General features: G+C 35.3%; 1 protein-coding gene across 2 annotated transcripts in view; it reads left to right on the top strand.

Moving 5' to 3' along the window:
* The first annotated feature begins 6,130 nt into the window (after positions 1-6,130).
* LOC149554018 (transcription initiation factor TFIID subunit 1-like) overlaps positions 6,131-15,461 on the top strand; it is a 154,495-nt gene continuing 145,164 nt past the window's right edge. The window contains exon 1 of one of the 2 annotated variants that reach the window (XM_089789341.1): positions 6,131-6,410. The gene's annotated coding sequence lies outside the window, so the exon portion shown is untranslated. Of the gene's footprint in view, positions 6,411-13,847; positions 13,961-15,461 lie in introns of those variants that run through there. The other variant, XM_089789342.1, reaches the window with a different exon arrangement.

Genomic DNA, 15,461 nt, shown 5'->3' with positions numbered 1-15,461 from the left:
TGTTGAGATGCATTTATAGATAAGATTAATCCATTGGTGCGAGAATTCAAAGGCTTCTAAGGTTTTGCATAGAAACCTCCAGTCAACCATGCCATATGCTTTCTTTATTTCCAGTTTCATGAACATGCTTCCCATTTTATTCTTATTGGCTGAGTGTAGCATTTCTTGTATAACAAGTATCCCATCTAGAATTGATCTTCCTGGTATAAAACCCGTTTCTTCTTCTGATATAAGCTTTGGGAGAATCTGTTTCATTCAATTTGCTAAAATTTTGGATATGATTTTATAAATGGTATTGCAAAGAGCTATAGGTCTAAAATACCCTGGGTTTTCAAGGACATCTTTTTTGGGTATCAAGGTAAAAAAGGTATTATTGATTTCAGATAGTAATGATCTAACGTTTCTTGATGCTTCAATAGCTTTCCAGAGATCAATTCTGATAATATCCCAACATTTATGGTAGAAGAAAGCCTAGAATCCATTTAGACCTAGAGATTTGTCAGGGTTCACGTTGAATAACATAGATCTGACTTCTTCCAAAGATATGGGTGTATTTAATGCTTTATTATCTTCTATAGTAACCACTTTTGGTATAGCTTCAAGCATTTTTTCTTGAGCTATCATATTCAAACTGTCAAAATTATTTAATAAATTATTGAAATGACCTACAAAAATCTTTGCTATACTATCAAGATTTTCAGTGATAGTACCTCACGAAACTTTGATTTTAACAATTTTACTTTTAGCTCTATTGTATAGGGTGTAGTTATGATTTTTTTTTGTATTACGGTATCCTTCTTCTACCCATTTTTCTCTTGATTTCTGCCTCTAGAAGACCTCTTCCTTTGCTAGTATGTTTTCCTGCCTAGTGAGTAGTTCTTTTTCTAGAAATAAGTTCTCATTATTCATACATTCTTTAATTACTTCTATGTTTAATTTTTTAAAGCTTTCTTTGATGTCGTTTTATGTTTAATTATTTAAAGCTTTCTTGGATTTAAATATTCAATCCTCGATTCTTCAAGACTACTGTTAGTATTACCCCAAGAGCTTTTTGTCCTGAGACCTGGGTTCCTTTTCTGACAATTTTTCTCTCTCACAAGTTTCTTTTGTGTTCTTAGCTTTCTATGCTTTCTATGCTTTCTTTAGTTTCTTGTTTAGCCTTCAGCTGCTGATGACTATACTTTGCATCCTTAAGTTAGACATATTATGTTTAGTTTTTTCTTCTTCTTTCGTATTGATTTCTATGGGACTTTGATCTTCACAAGTAAGATCTATTTTCAACTGCGAGTTGTGCCTTTACATTCTTTCATATCTAACAATTTAATAGATTTTTTACTATTATTTGATATTAAAAACTTTTCCTTTTCTTTGCTTTGAGATTCTTTTTCTTTTACAGCTTCTAGTATCTCTGTTACTTTCTTATGTTCTTTCTTGGAGATAGGAGAAGACTTGGTTCCGATCTCTATAACTGGAGTTAGAAATTTTATTTTTTCTTTTCTTAATTTACCATCCTCCAATTCTGGAACTGCTTTCCTTGCTGTCTCATGAATAGGCTTTCTCACTATGGACTTCCTCTGGCATTCCTATTGGTTTCTTATATTCATCATAGGGAAGGTATCTTTAAGATCCAAAGTTGGTTGATAAGTTTTAAATGCAATCTTTTTCTCATTATTTAATCTGATTATTTTTGAGATTTTGCCTTCAAATCTATAAAAGTTTAAGTTATCAATAGATCTATTTGTTATTACCTTAATAGGTTTCAATTTCAGGTTATTAGTCTTGAAGTTGATAAAAAATTTAATATTATTGCAATATTTAAAAGAGGTGTCTATTCCTATCCAATTACCAATTGAAAAACCTATTTTCCTAAGAATCTCTACATGCATAAGTTCAAGAGGGAGAGACTGAATGGAAATCCAAGCTGGTATGGAGAAGTTTAACAATTCTTCCTTACAATCTGGAGTCCATTCAAAGAATTTAATAGCATGACTTTTAAAATAACAATCAGAGACAAAGAGGAAATCTTTTTTAACATATTCATCACTATAATGAATGTAAACTAATCTATCAGAATGGTGAGATATACTTACCTAATTTTTACTAAAATCCTTTAGCCAGTTAATGAGATTGATCATTTCTTATTTTGGTCCATTACAAAATGTGAATACACTGACATTCTAACAATCCTACCAGTGATCTTCGTTGTGCTGATTGCTAATAATCAGGATCTGTTCCTCAATTTTTTTGAAGTTGGGGCGAGGAGCCATGAAGGGTTGAATGGAGGAATGAGCAGGAGACTTGGGTTTAAAATTCCTAGGGTGAGGGGGGATACATGTTTTAGGAAGGATGAATGCAGGGTTGAGATTTGAGGTCTTAGTCTTTCGGAGATGTCCTTCACTAATCTTGGGGGAAATTTCATAAGATTTAATTGGTAAACCTATCTGTTGAGAGAACAGGGGATATCTATTTCGATCTGCATATTTAGTATGATTAAGGAAGCGAATTTGTTTGTTAAGGCTTTCAATGGAACAAATGGTATTAGGTTGAAAGCCTTTCCCAAAAGGGGAACTGACTAATTTGGAGAAATCATCTCTTTTATTGTCGATTCCTATGACTAGGCATTAAAGGAAGTAATAGACAATCTATATCTGAAGACGATGATGTGGAAAAATGATAGACATGGTGAAATCTGTGACAGGGAACGACGAAAGTGGCAGCGTCTTCTAAATCAAATGACCTTCCTTGCTTAATGCTTCATAAATCTCTATTCAGGATTCATGATGTTGTAAGGAAACTTTCATCCGATACAAACATGTATGAGACAACAATATTATGGGCTCCCACAACTACACATTAGTTAGCCTTCAAGTTCGCACTGCCAGCTCAACTCTGATAATTTTCCCTCGATATAATCCTTGCACTTATCTAACTTTGCATTTCATTTCATTTCATTTGAATTAGATTTTTTTTTGAAGAGGTTACAGTTTCAAACCCTTACAAAGATCTATAATGAAGAGGAATGATGTGTGAAGGTTGGATTATTTCACAGTTTATACCCACAAATCAACGAGCCACAATCGAGAATTTAAGGCCCGATTTCGATAAATCCTCAAACTTTGTCAATGGAAAAGCTACAACAGACAATTCCTTCAACAATGTCGATAGTTATGGCAACGATGAAGCTATGGAATGTGAAGATTGTACCTTTCAGAAGCCCAAGAAGTGTACCAAAGACACTATTTCAGTTTCTTCAAGTAGGATTCACAGTTTTTAACTTATTCACATTATTATTCATCCAATAATTATAAAATGATTAATTTATAAATATAAAAAATAGGGATATATATATTTTTTTATTTATTTAATTTTTTGTTTTTTCAAAGACATATTCAATTGAAACTATTTGAATATTTTAACATGAGTCTAATTTAAGCTAGAAGTAGGAGCACTTTAAAACTTTTGAATTTTTTACACAATACTTAAAATATAGTAAAAATTGTGTTATAACAATTTATAACTTCCACTTTAAAGCATCTAATCACATATTTGTCATTTTTCATTGAAATTAATATAATCATATACTCTTAAATGAGTGAATGTAATGTTCTTAATGTGCACAATGTTTGATGAACCCAAATACAAATTCCTTTTCATATAATAATAAATAGTTAAATAAGAATACATCAAACCTAAATAAATAGTTAAATAAGAGTACCTTTTATAATAAAACTTTCCTCTTTGTATACTAGAAACTTAAATAAGAGTGCCTTTTCTAATAAAACCTCATTATATTATAAGTTTTTACCACTTTTACCTTATTCCATTATTATATCTTAATTTTCCACTTTAATTTACCATACAAAATTTTATATTATAACAAAAAATAATATATTAGAATAAAAATAATTTAAACAATAGAATTGTTCAAAAAAATTAAGGAAGAAGATGAGAGACCATAAAAATCACGGTCAAGAAATGCGTCATGTTTGAGTTATTTTTGGGAAGCGATATACAAGGGTAAAGGGCTTTGGTTTGCGACATTTAGGTGAAACCTTGGCACTAGAAGGAACTATAGGTCCTAAAAATACAATTGCCCAATCCAAGCACGAATTCTTTTGTAATATTTTTTAACACTTCTTCGCTGTTAATTTTCATTATTAGTCAGGTACACTTCAAAAAAATATGGTGGCGCTCTCTTCCTATTTGGAAGGCGGCAAACGAGGGTAGATGGGAATGGAGTTGTGAAAGATGGCACCAGCGTTACGGAATATGAATTCTCTTTATCTCCACCCTACAGGACATCTCTGTTGATTGTATTTTGGCAAAAAGGTAGAAGCTTTTGTTGTAATGTTAAAGATTTGGTATATTTCCTTTTTTTTTTTCCCTTTGTTGTAATGTTAAAAATAAGTCTCTTCTCTTAATTATAAAAAATAAGTATTAATTTATATAATAAAATTTAATACTGTTATTTGATTGGTAAAAATTGGGAAAATAAGACTAAAGGATTCCACTATGGTAGGAAATAATAATAATGAACTTTACACCGTAGATATTGAAATGAAAGGCAACTTGGGACGCCTTCGGCGTAATAAATATTTATTTGTTGAATATAAATAAATTTAAAAAATTAAGAAATTGTTAGCCGAAAGGCTATACAATGTAAGCATGGCCCCAGCGAATGGGGTTCTCACCGCTTGGGAAAAATTTCGATGAACATCGAATATTTTGAGCAGCCTCTTGGTTACCGCTCAAAAGATTTGGCGACTACTCAAAATTATTGTTTCCTCCAGATCGACTCGATGTTATTGAATCTCCAGAAAGATAATTGTATCTCTTTCATCCGATAGATAGATAGATAAAATTTTAACGTCCACGAGGCTAAAAATAGCCTATGGGACAGCAAGACAACTCAAGCAGACTTAAGTAGCGCTGTTCGCCTCTTGTGTAGACTAATGATGAGCCCCCCCAATTGCTCAATGTACTCTTCGTTGAACAGGTTATGTCAAGAACTGTCACATATAGTATTCGCAAACTTATCCCTGCTATCCTTGTAGGCCTCACATTCTAGAATAAAGTGCTGTTTAGTTTCCACTTTCCTAGAATTGCAAAATTTGCAAATTCTCTCTTCCCAAGCCTCCTTTGGCCTCTTCCAACGCTCGGTCTCACAACGAAGTTGGTGAGAGTTGGTTCTCAGCTGAGCAATAAGAATTTTAGCTCTCCAAGAAATGTTGGCTCCTATGTACGCTTTTTCAAGTTGATCACAAGTGGGGTTGAACTCATTTATATAATATAGTTTCTTCCTCCCAATCTCGCTTCCCCAATTTCTCTTGTAGAATTTCTCTATAACGAAGATTTTTATTTCTTTATTATTTGTGGGGCCTACAAGGATAGCAGGGATAAGTTTGCGGATACTATATGTGACAGTTCTTGGCATAACCTGTTCAACGAAGAGTACATTGAGCAATTGGGGGGGCTCATCATTAGTCTACACAAGAGGCGAACATCGCTATTTAAGTCTGCTTGAATTGTCTTGCTGTCCCATAAACTATTTTTAGCCTTGTGGACGTTAAAATTTTATCTATCTATCTATCTATCTATTGAAATGAATATTCCATTTAAATGAGTTCAACCCCACTTGTGATCAACTCGAAAAAGTGTACATAGGAGCCAACATTTCTTGGAGAGCTAAAATTCTTATTGCTCAGCTGAGAACCAACTCTCACCAACTTCGTTGTGAGACCGGGCGTTGGAAGAGGCCAAAGGAGGCTTGGGAAGAGAGAATTTGCAGATTTTGCAATTCTGGGAAAGTGGAAACTGAACAGCACTTTATTCTAGAATGTGAGGCCTACAAGGATAGAAGGGATAAGTTTGCGGATACTATATGTGACAGTTTTTGGCATAACCTGTTCAACGAAGAGTACATTGAGCAATTGGGGGGGCTCATCATTAGTCTACACAAGAGGCGAACAACGCTACTTAAGTCTGCTTGAGTTGTCTTGCTGTCCCATAGGCTATTTTTGGCCTCGTGGACGTTAAAATTTTTATCTATCTATCTATCATCCATTTGATATTTTGTTGCATCCATGTCCTTTTTCTCTTACATAGTGTGTCCGATAAAAACAAACTCCGTACGAGTGGACAGCGCGAGGTAATCCTCACATAGACGCTCATAAAGCCCTCGAATGAATTCCAAATTCGAATCTCCCTCAGCGTTAAGATAGACAGATATATTTTTAATGTGATGTGAAGAGACGTTGCATCGCAAGACATAAATCTCTCTCAGAGTTCATGTGATGCAAAGAGACGTTGCAGCGGCAAATATTACTCTGTCAGCGTTCATGTAATGCGAAGAGACGTTGCAGTGGGAAATATTAAGCTCCGTCCTCTTTTTCTGCACCATAGACTTTCAAGTAAGTTCAATTTTAGAAAGGGTAAAGCTCAAGAATGCTTCCTGTATTGGTCATTATGAACACCTGTATTGATTTTTAATTCCATCGTTAAAAAATAAAGTTGATAGTTACAAATTTATGTTCCGTTTTTTCAGTGTACACAAATAGGATTCTTTATAAAAAGTCTTTCACGATTACTAATTTTGGTTGTGAACATTGTGATAGATTCCATAGTGTCCCTTTCAACATTAAACCCTAATTTATGGCCTACCCATGCGTTAGCAGGCAAAACATAAGGACAACTATAGAGCTTTGCCCCATATTCCTCATCATACTTTTTCAAGTATGCTTAATTGTGGAGACATTCTATTACATCTGATTCATTGAAGAGATGTGGCATCGCAAAACACAGGGACAATTACAGACGCCCCTCTATTCTGCACCATAAATTTTTAGGAATGTAAAATTTACAATGGTTTATCTGAAGACTGCTCCACGCATTGGTCATTCTGAACAGCTGTATTGATTTGTAATTCCATCTTAAAATCGAACTTGATAAATACAATTTATGTTGAATTTTTCAGTGCCCACGAATCGGTTCCAATTTAAAATGTCTTTCAATACGACCATTTTTGGCTCTGCTAATTGTAATATACTCCCTAGTGTCTGTTTCAGCAATAAAACCTACTGCATAACCTACCCATGTCTCAGCCGGCATTCCAAAAATTTGTGCTTCGTCCTAAACTTTGTAATATACTCCCCGGTGTCTGTTTCAGCAATAAAACTTTCTGTATAACCTACCTATGTCTTAGCAGACCTTCCAAAAAACCGTACTTCATCCTAAATTTTTATTCTCTACAAAGAATTGAATTATCTGGGATTTTAATTACTTCAACTTAAAATTATTGCCTTCAACTTTTGTCCCCAGGCTGAAGTTTCAGTGTCCTGGAAGTACCGAGTTTATCAAGTGCTTCAAGATTATCTTTAGATTCTTTACTATACAAGGAATTTTGACTTCAATAATTCCAGATACATCAGCCTCAAAGCCCCATGTCTTACGCACAAGTTGTTATCCAGTGTACATCAATAAAAGAATTTAACCTGAGTCGTATAAGAAACATCTGCTTTATAATACAATTAATGAGGTTTGAGCCTTTCTTTGAAACCATTGATATAGATTCTTGTCATATTTATTTATATCCATTGCTTGTTGCCTCTAAATCAATTGTTTATGATGTGAAACCAAGCTTGCTTGCAACTGTGGCGACTTTGAGCAGCATTCAATTTCCAATGCAGGAGCTTGGGAAACTTTACAAAGAGCACACAAATATAGTCAGCTTTTCTTCAAAAGAACTGCAAGATGAGCTGAAGTTTTATGAGATTTTTGGAGTCAGTAAGGCTTCTGTTGCGAGGATCATAATCTGTTGTCCCATAGTTCTTAATGGCGATCTTTATATAAGATTAACGGTAGTAATGGGTTGGAATGGTTTCCAACCAGAGAAAAAACAAGATTTTCTATTTGATGGAAGTAAATCTGCACAGCAGGCCTAGTATGTTAGAAAACTTGATGCTTTTACTGAGCATTGATTGCTTTTTGTGATGAGATAAATAAGTCACGCCAATGTTTCATAGCAAGAGTAACCACCTTAACAATTTTAGAAGAATCTCTAGGCTCTATACTAGAATTTTCATCAAGTTGAGGAATATAGAAGGAAAATATTCACAGAATTTTCCTTAAATGTTTCAAAACATGAATCCTGAACTAGGCAATTCCATGGATGTAGGTGTTGCCACTTGCAATTGCTGGATTATACTAGGAGTCAAGAGTGAGAACTAATTTTTAGAGGGTGAATTGATTGTGCTTCTTAAATACACATTTGGAATGCTTTTTGTTAAGCGAAAAATTTATGCATTCATTAGTGAACATCTCAAGAACGTGAAGCCAATTACTCCACTGTGCAAAGACAGAACATTAGTTGCTTTATAGAAAAAAATATTCATCTTAGACCATCTTCAGTCTCTCTAAATACGTTCCCAAAATTCTATATGCATTTTAGAAAAAACAATTTTGGGTCACAACCTTGCAAATACTTGATAAAATAGCTTATCTATTCCTTCCTCTTCTGTTATGGTATGAAGAATTTGTAGTTGGTAAAGCCAGTCTGAAAAATCCAGAAAATATTTACTTTATGCTATTGGATGGAGTAGATGCAGTCAATAAAGCTATTCCTTCAAATTTCAGAAGCATAATGATGGAAGGAAGAGATTTAGCTAATAGATAGAAAGGTCATGGTGCTGAAAGCTCTCAGCATAAGCATTCTGTGTCTGTTCAAGAACTCTAAATTTGGTAAATTTTAGGGAGCCTTATTTTGATGCATAAGCTGAACATTTTCTTCAAAGTAGACTTAGCCGTAAAACTTCAAAAACACGAAAAAGTTACCAGAAGGATTGCATATGCATCCAATAAGTTGCAGTAGTGGTTTGATTATCGCTCCTTTTTCTTTGTAAGATACATTGGGCACAACAGTAATGTCCCCTTTCTAGCATTCATAGCATGATGTTGTCGTTAGCCTATTTCCCCACAGTCCTGTAGGCTAACTAGGACATTAAAGGGGCTTAGAGGCCATTTGGCCTAGACAGTTTCAGTTGCAGGTCTTTCTGAGGGGTTTTGGGGCAACTTTGGGCATACTTACTATTTATAGTAAGTCAACTTGGACATGGCCGGACATTTAGTCACAGTGGTATGTCGATGGTAATTGTTTAAAATCGACAGGAAAACTTATTTATCATTGATAAGATTTGTTATGCATTGATAAAGCCATTTTATAAAGTTAAATTTAAATATTTAACTTTATTAATGCATAGACTATAGTTTGTGGAAAATATTTAAATTAAAAGAGTTCCCTTTATTTTTATAACACATTGGAGACATAAGGTACATAAAGGGAGTTATGTTTTATCCCACATTGAGAAAACGAAAGATTGAGCTCTTGTGAGAACACTATAAAAGAAATGGAAGAACTTTTTTTTGTATGCTTGGATGAAGATTAATGTTATGTTGCTGGATATCTGATTATCGGGCTTGGAGGACGGAATCCCTCTTTGCTAGCATTCTCTTCACTGTTGGAAGACACAGTCAGGAGGATCAAGGGTGTTTTCACTTCAGGAAACACACTGGGTTTCATTTGGGGCGTTCGCATAAAGAAATTTACAAAGGTTTGAGATGCAGATCTGAAGTTAGTTATTGCTATAGTGCCGCATGAAGAGTATTTTGCTACAGTCGGCATGAACAGTATTTTGCTACAGTACGGCGTGAACAGTGTTGGTATCAAGTTTACTTGTTTTTCTGGCTGATTAGAAGTTTGGAGGGCTGCCGACTACATCTGCAAAATACTACGGCAACTAATTCCAGGTTTCTTCTGTCAAATTTTTATACTTTGCATAATAATTGTTGAATACAAGTCTGAATAGTTGTTGCAGCCTTTAAGGCAGCTGTAAGTGCACATCTACATTTAAAAATCACCCTTTATCAGCAGATTGAAAGAGTTTCCAGATTTTTCATATACTGTTGAATGTGTGCCAAGTGTTTGTGAAAATGTTATGATGTGTATTATGCATTTTAATGTCACTTCATAGTTGTTCGTAAATCTACTCATTGGAAAGCAATTTATTGAGGAAATCAGCTTTATGAGTTTGCATACAAAGTGTTTGACAATATTCCTTAAGTTAAATTTCTACAAGTCAAAGTTCAAATCAGGGGAGGATATTACAACAACTTGGTATATAATACCATAGCTCGTGTCAACATTAAAGCTATGCTGTCTGGTTTGCTAGATTTGAGTCAGCTCTCATTTTGGTTCGAACCGCATCTAGTTACGATAATGACTCAATATGTGGTTTTCACAGGCAAATGAAATCAAGGCTAAAATAAATACAATTCCCTTGTATTTCCTCTGTTGGTTGCATTAAAACTCCTTGTCACAATTATCTGATTGTTGTAAGCCATATTATTTGCCTTTTTGGTGTAGCTTTTCCACAAGGAATTGCCGTGCTCTCCATGACTAGTTCCTAGCATTTTTTTGATTGTTGAAATGGATCTTTAGCATGGTCCAATTACCAGGTGGTGCCACATTTGAGGGATCCTATCCTTGTAGTGATCACATTACTAGTACTGAGGCTTGAAATCCATTACTAAGTTTGTTTCTTACTGTGATTCTAATTTTAAATTGATAAATGGTCTCCTTTATGGAGACACACTACAAGATTTACACATTGTAGTGGAGGTGGGGTTCAATTTGGAAATGTAATTTTTGCCATGAACAATATAGAAGCTCTTGCTCTAGATAGGATAAGATAGGATAATGATACTAATGTCCAACAAGAGACCAACAAAGGGTCCAAGGGACTAGAAGATTACAAGAGGAATGAAAAACAACCTAGCGGGAGCACTAAATGGTGTCTGGAAAGAGCGAACAAGAAAGCAATGAAAGTGTACAATAGACGAGAGAAGAACTAGATATCCTTTCTTGATAAAAAGAAATCTAACATTGAAGGATAAGGCCCAGGGGACCAAGAGTCCAGGCCTGTCTTTGAGTTAAACTTCCTTTCTAGACTTGAACTTCATTTCTTGGGCTCTAGGGTAAAAGTATTAAAACCTGATAAGAAAAGGTTGCCAACTTGGCATATATTAGCATTTTAAAAAAAACAAGAAAATACTAATAAGATAGTTTTAAAAGGGAAACAAAGTTCTTCTAGTGGAAATAACATAGTTTCAAAAGGGAAACAAAGTTCTTCTAGTGGGAAAAAAACACTACCACCACCCACTCACCAACCCTCTACACATCCTTTCTTGCCTATGCCTTCTATGGAGGATGATGAAGATGTACACAAAACCCAACTCCACACCGGCAAGAGAGGCCCATTAGATAAGGCTTTTCAAAATTAGTTGACATATCTAGCTGATGAAAAAGTTGGATGTTGCCTCGTTGCAAATGGTGTTCCATGCAACTTAGTTAGATCACCCTATTGGAGGGAGATGGTGGAGGGAATAAATAGTGCACCTTCTGGATACTGTGGCCCTGGATATGAAAAATTGAGCACTACCTAATGCAAAAACTGCCCTTTGACAAATGTTATTTCTATGCTCCCCAAAGGGGCATTTTTTTGAAGGAGGTTAATTGTGAGTGACAAGTAATATATGCTGAATTTATTGCTCGTATCCTCATTGATTCCATAGAGGCAGTGGGTAGTGATAATGTTGTCCAAGTTGCTGCGAACAATACAAAAGTTTGTAGGGCTATGGGTGCATTGGTAGAGGCTAGATATGATCACATCTTTTGGACACCATGCACTTGTTGACATTGAAGTCATGTTTGTTATTAGTGACATACACTTATTCAGACTGTAAGTATCTACCGAGCTAATTGTACAGTTAACAATGTTAACCAAACATTTCAGTTGCTACCGAGTTCTACAGTTGCTACCAAGTCCTTTGGAGAGATTTTAGTTTGCGTCGAGCAGTTATTACTATGATGATGATTAGCAGTGTAAACCGAGCATCTCAGTGTATGCCGAGTTTACTAGTGCAAAATGAGTTGTGTAGTGCTTACCGAGTTTGTAGTTGTAGTGAAATGAATCCAGTGTTGATTGAGCCACTCAGTGGTAACCAAGTGATTCAGTTTATACCGAGCTTGTAGTGATAGCATTGACTGCGCTATGCTATGTGAATCAAGGGATTCAGTTTATATACCGAGTTTCACAATATTCACCAAGTCATCAGTGTAGATCGAGTTTAAGACTACTTGGAAGTGATTAGTATGGACCGAGCTTCTAAGTCTACCCAGTGCATGATGATGCCGAACATTGACAGTGGATGACGAATATCAAAACCTCACCGAGTCAATCTTGAGAATTCGAGTTTCTACACTTTGGCCGACTTTGTAATATTTTTGTAAACTTGTATTGTGGCCGACTTTGTAATTTTGTAATTGGATTGGTATATATGTAATGTATTATATCATATCCAAATCATATCGAATAAAAGGAATGTAATCAGAGAAGAGTAGAAGAGTGAATTACAAAGGCTACAACAGTATAATGAGCAATAGAGATTTATCAATCACATGAAGGTGATTTGTACACTCAGAGGAATCTCATTCAACAAATCTAGGTGCAGATCAGAGATCATTTATTGCTTCATCCTAATAGGTGGATCAATCAAATCCTTTAACAAGGTAGACCTAATAGTCTTGTGTAAATCTCTTTACTGAGTCAATACTTCATTGCATGTTTGTAAATCCTTTTGCAAGGTGGACCTAACGGTCCTTATTGCTCCTAACAGTGCAGATCATCTGAAGTGATCATTGTAACCCTTAACAAGCCAACTTTATACTGCAACACTAAAGCTTGTGGGTATCATCCCCACCCCAGTTTTACTTTCAATTTGGAAGGTTTCTGGGTCACCAAATCTTGTGTGTTAAAGTGTTGTGTATGCTTTCATGTTTTCAGTTTCTCATGCATGTAGTTAGATCAGAATTCACATAAAGGATTAATTGGTATTAAGGATTAAATTTTCTTAGTTATTGATTCACCCCTCCCCTCTCAGTAACTTAGGCTCTCATAATATTTCCAACAATTGGTATTAGAACATTTGTGGTTCTTAGAGTGGAGTTGTGAAAGATGGCAGCAACGTTACGTAATATGAATTCTCTTTATCTCCACCCTATAGGACACCTCTGTTGATTGTATTTTGGGAGAAAGGTAGAAGCTTTTGTTGTAATGTTAAAGATTTGGTATATTTCCATTTTTTTTTACTTATCTGCCGGCTGCAACCAATAAAAAATAAGTCTCTTCTCTTAATTATAAAAAATACGTATTAATTTATATAATAAAAGTTAATATTGTTAGCTGATTGCTAAAAATTGGGAAAATGAGACTAAAGGATTCCACTATGGTAGGAAATAATAATAATGAACTTTACACCGTAGATATTGAAATGAAAGGCAACTTGGGACGCCTTCGGTCTAATAAATATTTATTTGTTGAATGTAAATAAATTTAAAAAATTAAGAAATAGTTAGCCGAAAGGCTATATAATGTAAGCATGCCGCTCGTGAATGGGATTCTCACCGCCTGGGGAAAATTTCAATGAACATCGAATATTTTGAGCAGTGTCTTGTTTACCACTCAAAAGATTTGGAGACTACTCAATTGTTGTTTCCTCTAGATCGACTCGACGTTATTGAATCTCCAGAAAGATAATTGTATCTCTTTCATCCGATAAAACCAAACTTCGTACGAGTGGACAGTGCGAGGTAATCCTCACACAGATGCTCATAAAGCCCTTGAATGAATTCCAAATTCGAATCTCCCTCAGCGTTAAGATAGATATATTTTTAATGTGATGTGAAGAGACGTTGCATCGGAAGACATAAATCTCTCTCAGAGTTCATGTGATGCGAAGAGACGTTGCAGCAGCAAATATTACTCTGTCAACGTTCATTTAATGCGAAGAGACGTTGCAGTGGGAAATATTAAGCTCCGTCCTCTTTTTTTGCACCATAGACTTTCAAGTAAGTTCAATTTTAGAAAGGATAAAGCTCAAGAATGCTTCCTGTATTGGTCATTATGAACACATGTATTGATTTTTAAATCCAACGTTAAAAAATAAAGTTGATAGTTACAAATTTATTTTCTGTTTTTTTCAGTGTGTACAAATGAGATTCTTTATAAAAAGTCTTTCACGATTACTAATTTTTGTTGTGAACATTGTGATAGATTCCATAGTGTCCCTTTCAACATTAAACCCTAATTTATGGCCTACCCATGCGTCAGCAGGCGAAACATAAGGACAACTATAGAGCTTTGCCCATATTCCTCATCATACTTTTCAAGTATGCTTAATTGTGGAGACATTCTATTACATCTGATTCATTGAAGAGATGTGGCATCGCAAAACACAAAGACAATTTCAGACGGCCCTCTATTCCGCACCATAAATTTTTAGGAATGTAAAATTTACAATGGTTTATCTGAAGATTGCTCCACGCATTGGTCATTTTGAACAGCTATAAAAGATGGAAGTCATTACCGAGTGAGGTCGGGTCACTGTCTTACCGAGCAAGGTCGAGTGGCAGACTCTACCGAGCAAGGTCAGGTTGCAGACTCTACCAAGCAAGGTCGGGAGTAACAAAAGTTTTGTGTGGTTACCGAGTCATGAAAGACTTCGCTGAGCATTCAATGCAAATGAAGTGGATGACAGTTTGTCAATTTGAGTGAACAATTGTAGTAGGCATTTATGGCGAAATTCGATAAAAAGGGTGAAATCAAAGTCATTTGTCACTGCAAATTTTTGAGAGCTATTTGTGTAAAGTGATTTTCAAGCATTCAAAGCAATTTGAGTGAATTGTTGAAAGATTTTCAAACCGTACTGAGCAAAGATGGCAGCTACCAACAGCAAGGGGAAGAAAGGTTCAGACATGTTGATTCGAGGTGTGAAATGGAAGGCGCCAGATTTTAGGCTTACTCCTACCGTTGCGGAAACCTTAGATCCGAGCAGAGCGCAATCTGAAATTCCACCAAAGGTACTCTTTTTTATTTTATTTTAAAAGATGGGTAAACTGTTTGACTTGGAGCTATGAATCAGTGAGGCCACAAATGGGGGACCTCATCCCCATTAGATTTGAACCTTGATGGCAAGGATAACAACTCAACAACTTAACCATCACAATATGCCACTATTGGCCCACCAAAGGTACTCTTAATCAACGACATCCATTCTCATTTCAAATGTGCAATTCACGATATTGGTACTTTGGAAATGGATGAAACCCTAGAGAAGCTATGTGTTAATGGCGTGTTGAAACTGGAACACCAACATTTGGAAGCTAAAGGTTTAACGCATATTCCACATATGCCACGAGATTTTCAAGTTAAGTGGATAAGGTACATCCTTAGTCGTATGCATAACGGTCAGTTGTGGTTGGAGCAACCAATTTTGATAAGAAAGAAGATGATCCATAGGATCACTAGTCTCCCCATGTTAACCAAAGCCAAAACAACCAAAGCCCTAAG

The sequence above is a fragment of the Cupressus sempervirens genome, chromosome 6 (genome assembly GCF_028749045.1).
Source record: "Cupressus sempervirens isolate cs-2001-9-10 chromosome 6, ASM2874904v1, whole genome shotgun sequence".
NCBI classification, from domain to species: domain Eukaryota; kingdom Viridiplantae; phylum Streptophyta; class Pinopsida; order Cupressales; family Cupressaceae; genus Cupressus; species Cupressus sempervirens.
This window is presented reverse-complemented; position numbering and strand designations above follow the sequence as displayed.